Below are 13,888 nucleotides of genomic sequence, written 5' to 3' on the forward strand. Positions count from 1 at the left end.
TGATGATGTCACAGATTTTGTAAAAAGTAATGTGATCTGTAATGCCTGCTGTCTTTTGCCCCATTAAAAATGCACATCCTCTGGTTAAAAAAAAAGTCTCTGAGTGTCTGCCCGAGAGGTCGGGGAGAGGGATTAGAAGTGTATTCCTGTTGTGACAGACTGCTTTCTGGAGGCAGGGCAGGGCACTTCAACACGAGGCAGCCACCCCCCCCCCCCCCAACAAAAACTCAGACTTCAGGTCACATTTGGTGTCTGGAAATGGACTGTTAGAAGGGGAGCTTGAAGTCCCCAAAATTGTCAGCTCTCAAGGAGCCAGTCGGGCTGTGCGAGGAGAAGCTCTGCAAAGCTTCTCCCTGTGACCAGGGCTTGGGGCCAAGACCTGCCAGTCTCCCATCTGGGTGAGGGTACATCACCCAGGGGACCCAAGACCACCTTCCCCTGGTGCCCCAGTGCCTGCCTGCTTGCCTGCCAATATCAGGTGCCCTATAAGGAGGAGGAGAGGGAGGCCCAGGGAGGATCCTGGCAATTGGATCCCTGTAGCAAAGAGTGAGGAGATGGCTACTGCACAATTGGGTCATTGCTCATGTGCAGGTTGGAAGTTTGTGACATCATAGGTCAGGTGGGGCTGCAGTGAGGATTGCTGCCATGCCAATGAGGCCACAGCTCATGTGTAAAGCGAAGTCAGTAACCGCATATGCCAGGTTGGGTTGCCGTAATGATTGCTGCTGTGCCGATTAGGCCATAGCCCATGTGCAAAGTGAAATCGGTGACCCTGTATGTCAGGTCCTAAAGATTACTGCTGTGCTGAATGGGCCGGAGCCAGTGTACAGGGTGAGGGCGGTAACCACGAATGGCGGGGGTGGGGTACCGGGACAAGGCAAGGAGTATGGTCTGGTTTAGACAGGAGAAGGATGTTGCTGTGGTGACCAGTGCGGGCCCAAGCAGTGCCAGAAGACTAGCACCAGGAATATCGCACCTCCCATCGGTGGGGAAGATCCTAGGAAACTTTCCAGCGTTGGAAGAGCATAGAGGATCCATCTGGCCGTTGCTTCCACAGGACTGCATGTGAGGAGCTGGAGGAGACCCGATTGCTGCCCCTCCTGGGCTTCGAGTGAAGAACTTAGTGGAGACATCCGTTGCATCTTCAATGCCTGCGAAGTGGATGCATTCGTAGACTTCGATCATTCAGATCTACTGGTGCGGGTAAGGCTGATTTACCAGCCATTGAGCCCTGTGGAACTTGCCTGCCATATAGCGCTTCGGCACTGGAACACCTTTGTCTTTTATAAGACTTGCAGTGGGACTACTGGGACTCTGACTACTACTGGGGCTTAACCTGAATGTCTCCTATAGTGAATGGGGAACACCCGCTAGCGAGAGGGGAGTGGGATTCTGGTACTCGCCTGTTGAAACATTAGGGCCCTGACCGCAGGTGACTTTGTTTATTGTTTGTGAATGTCATATTCTACTTTGTGTTGGAATACAAATACTCCTTTTTTCATAAAGGCAATTATTTGACTAGACAGTCATTTACTGGTGCTGCTGAATGTATTTTTAGTTGTGAGCCTGGGTTCACTTCACCCCCCTCCCCCTGCTTTGCCTACCTCAACCCCCAAGATGCCTTTTTGTGCTCAGCCTGCACTACCACTGAGGGTCAAGTGCTGAAGGATACTTAGCCCAATTGCTCAGGGCCCATAAATGGTCGGGCCACAGGACATCCGGAGTAAAAGGTCTGAACCCACTATGGTTGGGCCCAGTAACTCCTGCTTCGCCCCGTGGCCCTCTGAACGGGGTTTTGCCCATGGTGTGTTGCCACCACTGCTTTATATGATGTTCCCAGGGCAAGGTTACTAGTCTATTGCTGAATATGAGTGGAACCTTTGTGCCCCTCCAGGTCACAGCCCTAGTTCTGGACCTCGCTTTAAGGCGTAGGCCTCTGTGCCCAAGCTAGTTTAGTGTGACCCTATGGCCAAAATAAATCTCGCAATAGTAGTCTAACATGCAAGGCCACGGTATGGCAGTTTACCATTCAGGGGGCATTCCTGCCCCAACATTCTTTAAATGTCATATTTACAAATTTGACATATTTATTTATTCTTTATTTCTCTAGTGTATTTAATGCACCCCTGTCTAGCCTCCCTTCCTGACCTTGTGTATCACGTGCATGTTTTGTCCAGCGCACGTTGTTTAGAATATTGAGCTGTTGACGTCATTTATTGTCATGGGGAGGGCTCCCGGATATGATTTAAAGGTTTTTTTGTGTTTACCGCATTGGGCATTGTCACAATGAAAAACAATGGTAGAGTTTGAGCCTTCGCAAAATGTCTGAACAACCAAATTGTCACCTCCCTTGATTCTAGAACACTAGAATGAACAGGGTGACACAACAATATTCTGGTAATCAGAATACTACGTTAGGGTGCCAGTAAACCATGCCCGTGTATTGGAATGTATATTCTCTGCAAAGGTAACCCTGACATGGACATAGGTTTCCCTTTTCTGTTTTTAGGCCCAGAGCCATTTCTTAAGAAGTGTGTGTAGAAATATACTGATTTCTCTATGTACCCGATAAAAGCTGATCTGAGGTAAGGTGCAAGTGGTAGGTAACAGTTTTCACTACATATAAGAGAAAACTGAATTGCTCAGGTCCCAATCCTATCAACATCCGCAATGGAAATGATTACTTTGCTGGCTACTCAGTATGATATATGCACTGCATATTCACACCTAACATTTGGTTTTCCTTTCTTTTCTTTAGAGAGGCGAAAGGTGAGGATTCTAAATGTTGGACCCGCGCCCCGAGACCACTTCAAACCTTTTGATTACACTCGAAAGCTTCTTTCCTGGGTTCCTACCTCATGGCCCAGTTGGGGGGTGGCTCACAAGTGCGTGGGTGAGACCAGAATCGAGAGGCAGTCTGAAATCCTGCTTAGTGGATAATTACACAAAAGCCAGGTTCTTCTATCAGGAAGTACCTGGAGTGACCTGGGAGCTGCATCGGTGAGAGTTTTCAGTCAGTCTGATGGGGAGAAACTTTACTTGACTGGGGCCAGCCATGAGTATGAGGCTGAGACCGAGGCAAAGAGAGGTTTCCAGAATATGTGCCCACACACTCTACATAAGAGAGAGATAATCAGACTCGATCAAGAAACCTATTCGACTTAAATGCATTTTCCAGTTATTGGGGTAGAACATCCAACACATTCTGACCCTACAACCTCTGGGATTGTTCTACACGGGAATGACGGTCTTAGGGACCCGGACCATCTAACATGAAGCCTTATAGGTCCTGTGGCAACAGGTAATGTTTGGGGACAAGTGTCATAGGCTGGGATGTGGGTACACCCTGTGTCTGCAGGTAACGTTGGAAATGTATCAATACTTTATCTGGATCCACATCCCAAAGACCCGACTCTAGGTGTGGTTCTTACCAGGGAAAAGTATAATAGGAATCTCTTAGAAGGTAGCAGAAGAAACAGAGGAGTCTACTGATGAAAGCAAGACAAGGAACAAGGTGGGTGTACGTACAAAGTCTTGCACCAGAGTAGAACACAAGAGCCTCATACTCAAAGTCTCACGCCAGGACAATTTGGCACTGAAAACTGAAGAACATCCCAAACTGCCACAGGCAATAATGGGAAACCAATCTCATGATAGAAGAGAAAGGATCCTGCTGTATCTGGTGGTCATCTAAGTACCACTTGCACAGTGTTGGTAGAGGAATTGCAGGTTCTGTGCCGCAGGAGACTGAAAGCAGGTAACCTTGTGTTTTCAAGAATGACTCCATTGTCAAATAAATGCGACCTCTGCGGTAGCTAGTGTGGAGTATTTCGATTCATCAGAAACGACTTGTGTGAAAATATTATCAAAAGCAATTCAACATATGCTCAGTCCGCTAATGGCTGCATTGCACAGTGCTTTTTAAATAGAATTTGAGATACGCAAAAGATAAGTGTATAGTATATGGGTTTGAAAATAAATCGAGGGTGGAGCAGTTTATCAAGATGTACACTAGGTTCTCTGTTTTTTATCAGAACATTAATCGGTTTTTCCACAAATAGTCAGTGGTATTCGGCAAGCTATATGACATTTTCTCAATTATGTTAGCAGAAAGTAGCCCTATTTGTTTGAAAAAAAAGTGGAGATATGCTAACGCAATAAACCAACATCATCCGTAGTTATGTAGCATTCATGCAAGGGGTATGATAGGCAACATGTATAAACAGTAAATGACAAGGTCTATGTTTTGAAAAATGAGTCCACGTTGCTGTTTGTAGCCTTGGTGTGTCTTTATTACAGAAATGCATGGTTTTCATAGATACACAGCCAACGTGTTTCGCCCAGACATGGGCTTCTTCAGGGCGATAGAAGGGTGCTGTACTCTCACCAGTGGAATAACATAAGATCTGCAAATGTTCTGGTTCGTGTTAGGACGTAGAAAATTAAGAAGTTACCTTATATTGAAAAGGTAACTAATGGTCTATAAAGTGAGCAACCATATTTCTCTGTCTCTGCCACGATGGTCCATGTCAGAGGCAAAGGGTGTTTGTAAAAGTGATTTGTGCGCGATGCGTGTCCAGTGTCGCGCCACCCACGTCCCGTGAAATGTAGAAGAATCCTCCCCCTTCTTTATTGCCCCGATGACACCTTGGAGCCTGGATTTAGGCAGTACATGAGTCACAGGCCATGTGAGGGATAATAAATGCTATCAAAGTATTTGAATTGTTTTATGTGCAGTTTGCCTATATGTCTGGTTCTCAGTGCACCATTTTGCCTCCCTCCACTTGTATTCCACTAACCGCCTCATCTTTGTAACTTGGCGAGTTGGTCTCAGGTGTGACGCATCTGGAAAATGTCTCCTCACTCCAACCCATTCACAACTATTTTATCTTCTATTGGGCTGTATAACTTGGTGGGTCAATCGAGCTAGTGCATCAAGATTCCAGTGCACGCCTAAGATGCAGTTACTGGTAGAACTGGGATTTGTGTAACTCAAATTCTTCGCTCCGGTGCTCCTAGGATTTTGTGTGTCGTAAGTCTCACACGTCGCCCAACCTATAGATCCCTATAGGATCCCATGTTTTCAACCCAGAGGTTCAGTTTTTATGCTGACACTGTTCAGCGACAAAATGCAAATAAAAATGTTGTATATAAACGTTGTGTCTTGTCCGTCTGAGGTGAAGTGCCTAGAAGAGAATAACATCTGGAGGTTCTGCACTAATAAAACATAGGCTGCTTCTAGGTCTGTAAGTGAGTTGAAGACTCTGGCTCACAACAGCATATGCAACAAGCATTTACAATGCAAGGGTTTCGCCTTTGGAAAAGTTAGAGCTATTGGCATTGTAAATGACAAAATTTGTATTTATGTGTTGGTTTTGAAAAGAGATAAATAAATGGCATTGTCATTTACATTGCCAATAGCCTCTGCAGTCACTAACAATGCAGCAGGCACACCTGACACGGACAGGCAAGCAATGGAAGAATCAATGGGACACAGCGTGCTCTCGCACAAACTTCCATTCCGTATGACGCATGACACCTTTTCCATGTCCCAAAGGATTTTGCTCGGATACCATTAGCACCACATTGGGAGGCATGCTCAGCCACGTCCGAACGATGTCCGAAACAAATAAGAGGGGGAGACTAGAAATGGACTGCCTGTGGAGAAACGGAGATAATGCTTGACAGGTAGCTGGCTCCAACGTTGGCGTGTGCAAAGGACGTAGTTGCATGTCAGGCCTTCCTGACATAGGAGTGGATCTTCAACAGCCTCACCAGCCAGCTAAGCAGATACTGTGATTGGTGTCAGGGATGTCTCAGTGTTACATAAACAGCCCCTCTCTGCCATCTCTTCAGACTGGGCCCGCCTCCCTCTAATGATGAAACCCCCCCTCCCTCATCCTCCTTTCGAATGAGCCACAGTGAGTCTGCAAGCCTGCCAACCCTACCCCCTCTAAAGAAAGTAAAAAAAAAAAAGACATTTTTTCATTAAATTACATTCTGCTAGTGATCTGACCTTGATTTGAGGGGGGCCTGTAGATTTTTTTCCCAATTTATGACAGCACTAGACAGTCCAGTTGCTAATTATGCACTTTAAAGTGGGCAGAAGTTGCCTCAAAAGGGTTGAGCTCAGTACCCTGCTCAAGAGTTTATGCAGATCACTATACTGCAGAATGGCAGTGCTTTCTTCTTTTCAAAAGGTGTTAGGTGGCTTACAGAAACGTAAGTATATCCTACTTTCAACATGACAGCTCTATATGAAACTACAGTGTGCAAGAAAAAGACTGCAGCCTGCTGTCGATTATACCTATTTGACAATAAATATCGACGGCACTGATTAACACCGACCGGTTTAATCCAAACAACCACTTTCTGACTCATTTTCAAGACCTCTCCAAGACACAACTGGTCTTCAAATGTAATCTAAATAAGTCGAGTTTTTCTTTACACCAACGCAGTAGTCAATAACTAGCTATTCCAACTTTCCATCCGTCCCCCTCCCCACCCCCGGTTCCCGTCTAAGCGCTTTGAAGCGAACGTATGCTGGCACAAACCCCTATACAAAATGATCAACATAGCATCCAATAAGCAAGGAAGGTGCATTCATCGTCATTTACCCCGTCAAACGGGAGCTTCTCGAATAAATGCGCCCCTGTCCACTCCACAGAATAAGAGCAACAACGGAATACTTAATGTGCGTTTCGGTGCTCGAGATGGCAGTGACTACGACACCATTTTCACATGCAGACCAGTAGCCATTCAACATATAAATTATTCATGTATTTACAGAATAGGAGAGGGAGGATTCATCTTATGTACAAAAAGCATTAAAAATACAACTACCGTTTGCCCAAAGGCACCGTATAACAACACAACAAAGTCTGTTGTATGGAAAACCCTTACCAACAATAATAAAAATGCATTAAAACATTTATCCCGAGTGCTTATTTCTCCTAGCGATTCAGTTTTTAAAACGCACAGCTAGTCATGATCATACTTTGCTGGGCCTCTGAAACATGCATGCATCGTTAATTAAAAGGAATTGGGCATAAAGCGGTGACAGTTCATGGTTATCCAGTAAAGGATGTCACTCGGGAGAGGAGTTTCATCTGTAACAGAAGCGGATGGATTTTTTTTTCATTGTTGGCAGAAGGGGTAAATAATATTAAAGGAGAGAAAATAAAAAAAGAATAAAACTGCCCGTTAAACAATAACAATGAGAAGAAAATGAAACTTTTCAACCCCACCCCCCTTCTTTGTTTGTGAAAAGGACCCTCATTTAGTGTCCGTGCCTTGAGTGGGGTGAGAAGAGCCGGAACCAGACACCCTCAGGGCAATAGCGCCGGGAGACGCATTCACCTCTCACCGGTGCCGCTGCGGCTGCTGCTGGGCCCGGGGAGGATGGGCCGCTGTTTGACAGTCGCGATGCTAACGGTGCCGCCCAGCCCTCGCCGGAGCGCCTCGCCGCAGAAGGCTCTGAGGCAGCGCTATACGGACCGAGGTTTCCAGGGATTGCAGCTCCGGCAGCAGCGGGCGGGGGAGGAAACCGGAAAGGAAGCAGCAGCGGCGGCGGAGGGGGCGCACTGCTCAGCGAGTCCTCGGCACGGCGGCCATTTTAAGACTGGCGGAGAGTCTGGGAACAGCTGCTGCCCGCTGCCCGGGCATTCGGCTGTGATATAGTCCGTGGAAGTGCGGGGGTAGGGACGAGGTTGGCAGAACGCCCTCGTACTCAGATTTACCAAAGAGGCATGGATCGCATCTGTGGACTGCTCTTCCTTACAACCGCTACACAATGGGTTCCCAGTGCGTCTAATGAATTTAAAACTCTTAAAATTACAAGGAAACTTTGTTTCAATTGTCACAGTGTTTGAAATGGAAAACAAGTCAGGTCCCGGGCTGGCCAGCCAATCACAGCGCGGCCCGGGGAATGACGTCACGGGGGTGTCCCGGGCCAGCAGCCAATGACAGCGCGGCCCAGGACAAAGGGGCAGGGCTTAAAAAAAGACCGAGAAACGCCCCCGAATCGCGTTTTCACGAGAAAGCGTGATTGACAGCCTCTGTCTCCCAATGGCTAGCCTCCATTTATGGAGCTAGCCAATGGGAGACAGAGGCGGAACCAAATCCCATATGTAGGATCATGAGATTTCGCCGTGGGCGGAGCAACTGCTTCGCAGTTGCAACGCCCAGGGCGAAACCTAAAAAAACTCGCTGACTGGCGTGCTGCTTGAGCCGGGAGCACGAGCTCAGGAGGGCAGTGCGTGCGAGGGCCCAGCTTCTGGACAAATGGAGGCCGCAAGATGGTAACCGTGTGTCAGCCCCAGTGAGACTGTAGAGGATCACACAAATCCACACTACAGACTTAAACTAAAAGCGCTGTTCGCAACAGTTACATCGTTTCATGTAGTGGAGACTCAAAATTCAGATAAATACTGTGTATCTTCTGTGGAGTATTCCGGCTGTGCGTTACCGCAGTTCACTTGTCCCTCGGTTTTGAACCACCCAGAAGGGAATGTAAACTTGTGAAGATGATTTACAATAAAACAAAGGCTGTTTGTGGGCTTGTGAGGGGCACATACTGTTATCTCATAGCCAAGCGACCCACCAAACTTATTAAAAACGTGTATCACACGTGCCGACCAAATAACATAAGAGGAAGGACACTGATTCTTGACAGGTGAAAATCATGTTATAGGTTTAGGAAACAAGGTAATGGATTTATTTGTGGGCTGTCCAAAAGCAGCCAGAGATGACTCAACTTAAATTTTCTGCCATTTTGTCCACCAAGAAGCATCAGTACTCGACCTGCTCCAAATGGGTTTATCCCACCTTCAATCAACCAATCAATCAATACATTTGTAGAGCGTGCTACTCACCCGTGAGGGTCTCAAGGCGCTGGGGGAGGGGGGGTAGTGCCGCTACTGCTTGAAGAGCCAGGTCTTGAGGTGTTTCCTGAATGTGAGGTGGTCCTGGGTGAGTCATAGGTGGGTGGGCAGGGAGTTGCACGTCTTGGCCGCCAGGTAGGAGAATGATCTTCCTCCGGCGGTGGTTCTGCGGATCCGTGGCACGGTGGCGAGGGCGAGGCTGGCGGAGCGGAGTTTGCGTGTTGCAGTGTAGAACGTGAGGAGGTTGTTGAGGTATTCGGGACCTGTGTCGTGCAGTGCTTTGTGTGCGTGGGTGAGGAGCCTGAACGCGATCCTTTTGTTGACGGGGAGCCAGTGCAGGTCTCTCAGGTGGGCTGATATGTGGCTAGGATGTCGAGGATGAGTCGTGCGAATGCGTTCTGTATGTGTTGGAGTCTTTTCTGAAGTTTGACTGTGGTTCCTGCATATAGGGCGTTCCCAGTGACAACGGCCTGGGTGACCGTCTTTCTAGTTCCGGTAGGGATCCACCGGAAGATCTTACAGAGCATGCGCAGGGTGTTGAAGCATGAAGATGAGATGGCGTTGACTTGCTTGGTCATCGTGAGAGAGGAGTCCTGGATGAATCCCAGGTTGCGTGCGTGGTCAGTGGGTGTGGGTGCGGTGCCCAGTTCTCTGGGACACCAGGAGTCGTCCCTGCAGATGGGGATGGTCCGAGGATGAGGACCTCCGTCTTGTCTGAGTTCAGTTTCAGATGGCTGAGTTTAATCCATTCAGCGATGTTTTTCATTCCTTCCTGGAGGTTGAGCTTGGCGGCGGCTGGGTCTTTGGTAAGGGAGAGTAGTAGCTGGGTGTCGTCGGCGTATGAGATGATGTTGAGGTTGTGTTTGCGTGCGATGGTTGCGAGGGGGCTCGTGTAGATATTGAAGAGAGTTGGGCTGAGCGATGAGCCTTGGGGTACGCCGCAGTTGATTTCGGTGGCCACGGAGTGGAAGGGAGGGAGGCGGACTCTCTGGGTTCTGTCAGAGAGGAACGAGGTGATCCAGTCCATGGCGTTACCTTGGATCCCGGCGTTGTGGAGGCGGGTTATTAGGGTATGCGTTGGAGTCTTTTCTGAAGTTTGACTGTGGTTCCTACCTTAGTCTAGGGGAACATAGCTCCCACCAAATCCTTTTGACACTTGAGCAATGTACCTGCCCACAACATCCATATCCCACTTGGATGGTGAAGGGCCGGTTGCAGAAGAGTTGCAAAACAAGTGTACCCATGTGCTGGAGGCCTGCATGTCACTCTTCCGAGCAGGCGACAGGTAAAAAGGCATGTCTGTCTGTCCTGCTTCAGCATGGCTGTCACCACTCTTGGTCCGGTGAGGTAGCCATAGTCACGCTAATCCAATGGAGGCTTTACGCAATTAAATAATTGCAGCGCTAAATTGGATGGACAAATATGTAATGAGTGACCTTTCTATGGGTCCACGTGTTAATCCAACAAATCATAAGAATATTTCTGAACAAGCTCACAAACACTTTTCAATCAAGTGTACCTAACTTCAGCCGAAGTAGGCACATTTATTTTGCACAAAGGATAGGCAATATAACAGACTATATATAAGCACAATTTACAAATTTTTCTATAGTTTTTTCACATAAAACTGATGTTGTGACCCCAAGTGTAGTGACCATAACCATATTACAGTGAACATTTAAGTGACATATTCAGACATAAAAAAACGTTATTAGTAAATTTCAAGAAGAAAAGGACAAACAAAAATGAATATCAAGATAACATTTCCAGGCTGTCTCTTTTGTGTATTTGTCGACGGCGTTTCGACCCTCTCTAGATACCGGGTCTCATCAGGACTGTATATCTGGGGAGAGTAATGGTGAAAGATATGAAGGAGGATGCGATGGCGTATCAGAACGATGTTTAGCCTGCTGTTACCTATAGTTGTGCTTCACCTCCCAATGAGTGAGACCTGAGGTATCTGATATTTGTGCCCCTCGTATCAAAAAAAGAAACAAAACCAAAGGTTTCTTCTCAAAGTTTCATGAGAGCATTCAACCAACAGTGAGGGTACAGTGCCCTCTTGTGGTCATTATATGAAACACCGCCGTACCATGTTATGCTGAAATAAGTTGTTTTTTCCAGCTGCTCCAGAGTCCAAAAGCCAAGCTGTCAGTGTCTGCTTAAATAAGACATGTTGTTGCTCGATTTTAATGAAGCCACCGCAGATGTTTTGTTTGTAACCAGACAGAACAGAAACTGAACTGAGTCCTGGTTGGCGCAGTGGGGAAAAGTGACTTCTGTGTTATAGTGCTACAAGTTTCCGGCCAGCTACTGGAAGCATGTCAATATGCACATTGTTTTTAAATGGTATTGCCTGTAGTACACTCTAGGCTGGTGTAAAATGTGCAGATATTTAGTGTTCATTATACAGCAAGTGTTAACCTTCCATTTAAGGGGTTTTACAGTAGTTTCAAGATGTTGTTTGAGCTTTTCATTGCTCAAAAGGGTGTCATTTCTAATCTTTATCTCTTTCCATTGCTTGGTTTTAATCGTGAGGAAGTGTCACTCTTGGTGTCACACATTTGGCAGCTGAATGTCACTTATAAGTGGACTAAAACCATGGAAATGTCACACATGCAATCTGAAAACTTGGCAGCGATAGGAGATATTTGACACAAAGTATAGTCCAATAAGCCGGGTCCCTTTATCAGATTTCCTGGAAACTGCACACTTTGAAAAGCTGCATTTTCTTTATCCATGAATAATTTTACTTGATGCAGCAGCCTCTTTTCATTTTGGTCTTGATCATCTTTCATTTTCGGTTTTACAAAAAAACAAAGCTTCTGCTGCTTTAGAGTCCCTTCTGAAATTATTGGAATTTAATACCGTGTTTTACACAGTTAATGTATGAAATTGCAATAATTTCAGAGGCTCTAGGAACCCAACCAATTATATTTTTCTTCTCAAAATCTCTTGACTGAAGCCTCTACTTGCAGACACAGTGGTTGAAGTGGGCGGAGTGGTGGGGCAGCGCACAGTACACAAACTCACACCTGGTAGACTGTGGTGGTGTCTGATTCTTGTGCAATGCCCGCACGAACCCCTTTATCAAGTCTGCCTATGCGTATGCACCTTACATAGTGCTGGGTAGCATACAACTGAGAGAGCACAAATCTGAAAAATGTATAAGTACACCATATTTACAAGCACGTAGTATTAGCTTAGTGTGGAATATACAAGAGTGTCAATTTATATAGAGAAAATATATGAGTGTTTGTTTTAATTAGAATAGATGCATATATAAGTGTGGAAAACTAATGTAGAGGTTGTAGAAATGATAAAATGATGTTGGAGTCACACGTTAGATGACTAAGTGAAACGAAATGTAATTCTGCAAACCATGAAAAATGTGTAGGCCACATGGCATTTCACAGGAAATGAAAGATGCTGCTACACTTTTAGTGACGTGGATTCTAATGTCATTTGAGTGCAAATGTATTATTAGGCATAGTATTAAAATATATGTTTTATATAGATGTGTTGCATTATACTATAGTAATACGTGTTAGTTAAAATACTGTTTAAACCAAAGAAAAGAAATGTTTTAGAAGGCAGAGACCCGCTTTGTGTAAATCAACTAGGCCTGAAAAGACCAAGTCATTCTCTTTGATCTAAATGTGCTCGTTAAGGGAAAGATGTGCTAGGCACTGACTGAGAATTCTTACACATGTTTTATGGTCCGAGATATGGTGGAGGTTGGAATTTGAGGCCCACAGTACATGTGTCTGTCGCAGGTGCGAGGAGCCCTAATCAGTACCATGATGAACGGTTCCTTTGTTCAAGAGAGCCAGGCGCAGGCCTGGAGGAGTCTTCAGGAATTTTAGGGGGTACTGTCTCGCTGAAGAAGAAGCCTGGGAAGCAAGGTCAACTTTAATGAAGAGTCCAGAGGAGCAACAGTACGGAGTTTGCCGCTCAAAACTGTACCACGTGAGAGGCGTCGACATGGGCGTTCCTATTGGAAATGTGATTTTGTATTAGGGATAGCACCCCAGGGTAGAGTTAGAGCAGATGATCTGAGCAGCCTTAGAGAGCGGATGGGTAGGCAGATAGAGAACTAAAAGAAACCAACTTGATTCAGAGATTGAGAGAAGTGTGTGATCTTCTTTGGAAGTCACCACTGCTGACTTTTTAGGTAAAGATCTTGTTAAGTAGGGATGTCACTTAGTCTAGTGTAGGGACAGATTAACTTGTATTATTCCTTTCTGTAAATGACTCTCAAGTTGCAACTCACAGCGATTCTTGCAATGCTCATGCTCTTTGAAATAGTTTTGATAATTTCCTTTTGTCGATTGAGAATATTTAGAGAGTACCTTTTTGTACTAATACCTGTGTACCTTTTGAATCTTATTCTGAGATGTTTGTATCTCCAGATACTTTTGACTTTGAATTAAAACTTTTTAACCTTTCCCATAGGTAAGTGATTCTTTAGAGTGGTTTAAATTCTTAATTGACTAACCTAGTAGTAGATTGTCTTTTACTCAATGACAGGTATCAACGAATCAGTCGATATGATTAGGTATCTGGTAAGGTAACTAGAGACCAGAAACCCCGCGTTAACAGTTGGTAGCAGTGTAGGATGGTTATCTTCTTGAGGAAGGTAATCTAGACTAGGTTAGCTTACCCCAAGGCCCCTAGAGCTAGACATCGAGAGACGAGCAGCGGAAGAATCGCGTGCCGAAGAGGGTGCTGACGGTGCGAGAAAAGCAGCAGTATCGGAGGAGAGTGAGTATAACAAGGGTCATGCGTGAACAGATTGCGGTGTTTTGTGTTGTATTTGTATTGTAATGTCTTGCGGAGTTGAATGCCTGTAGTGTGATTGTGAGAAGGTTGTGAGCGCGCGCAACCTGGTAAAAATCTTAAGTTCAAGGTAGAGCTTAAGTGGTCCGGGTGTATCGAACACTCAGAGTAGTTGCCAACCATAGTACGGGGGTCATGAGGTACCATTGATCGTCCGTGGAACCGAG

The sequence above is a fragment of the Lissotriton helveticus genome, chromosome 7 (genome assembly GCF_964261635.1).
Source record: "Lissotriton helveticus chromosome 7, aLisHel1.1, whole genome shotgun sequence".
In the NCBI taxonomy this organism is placed as follows: Eukaryota; Metazoa; Chordata; class Amphibia; order Caudata; family Salamandridae; genus Lissotriton; species Lissotriton helveticus.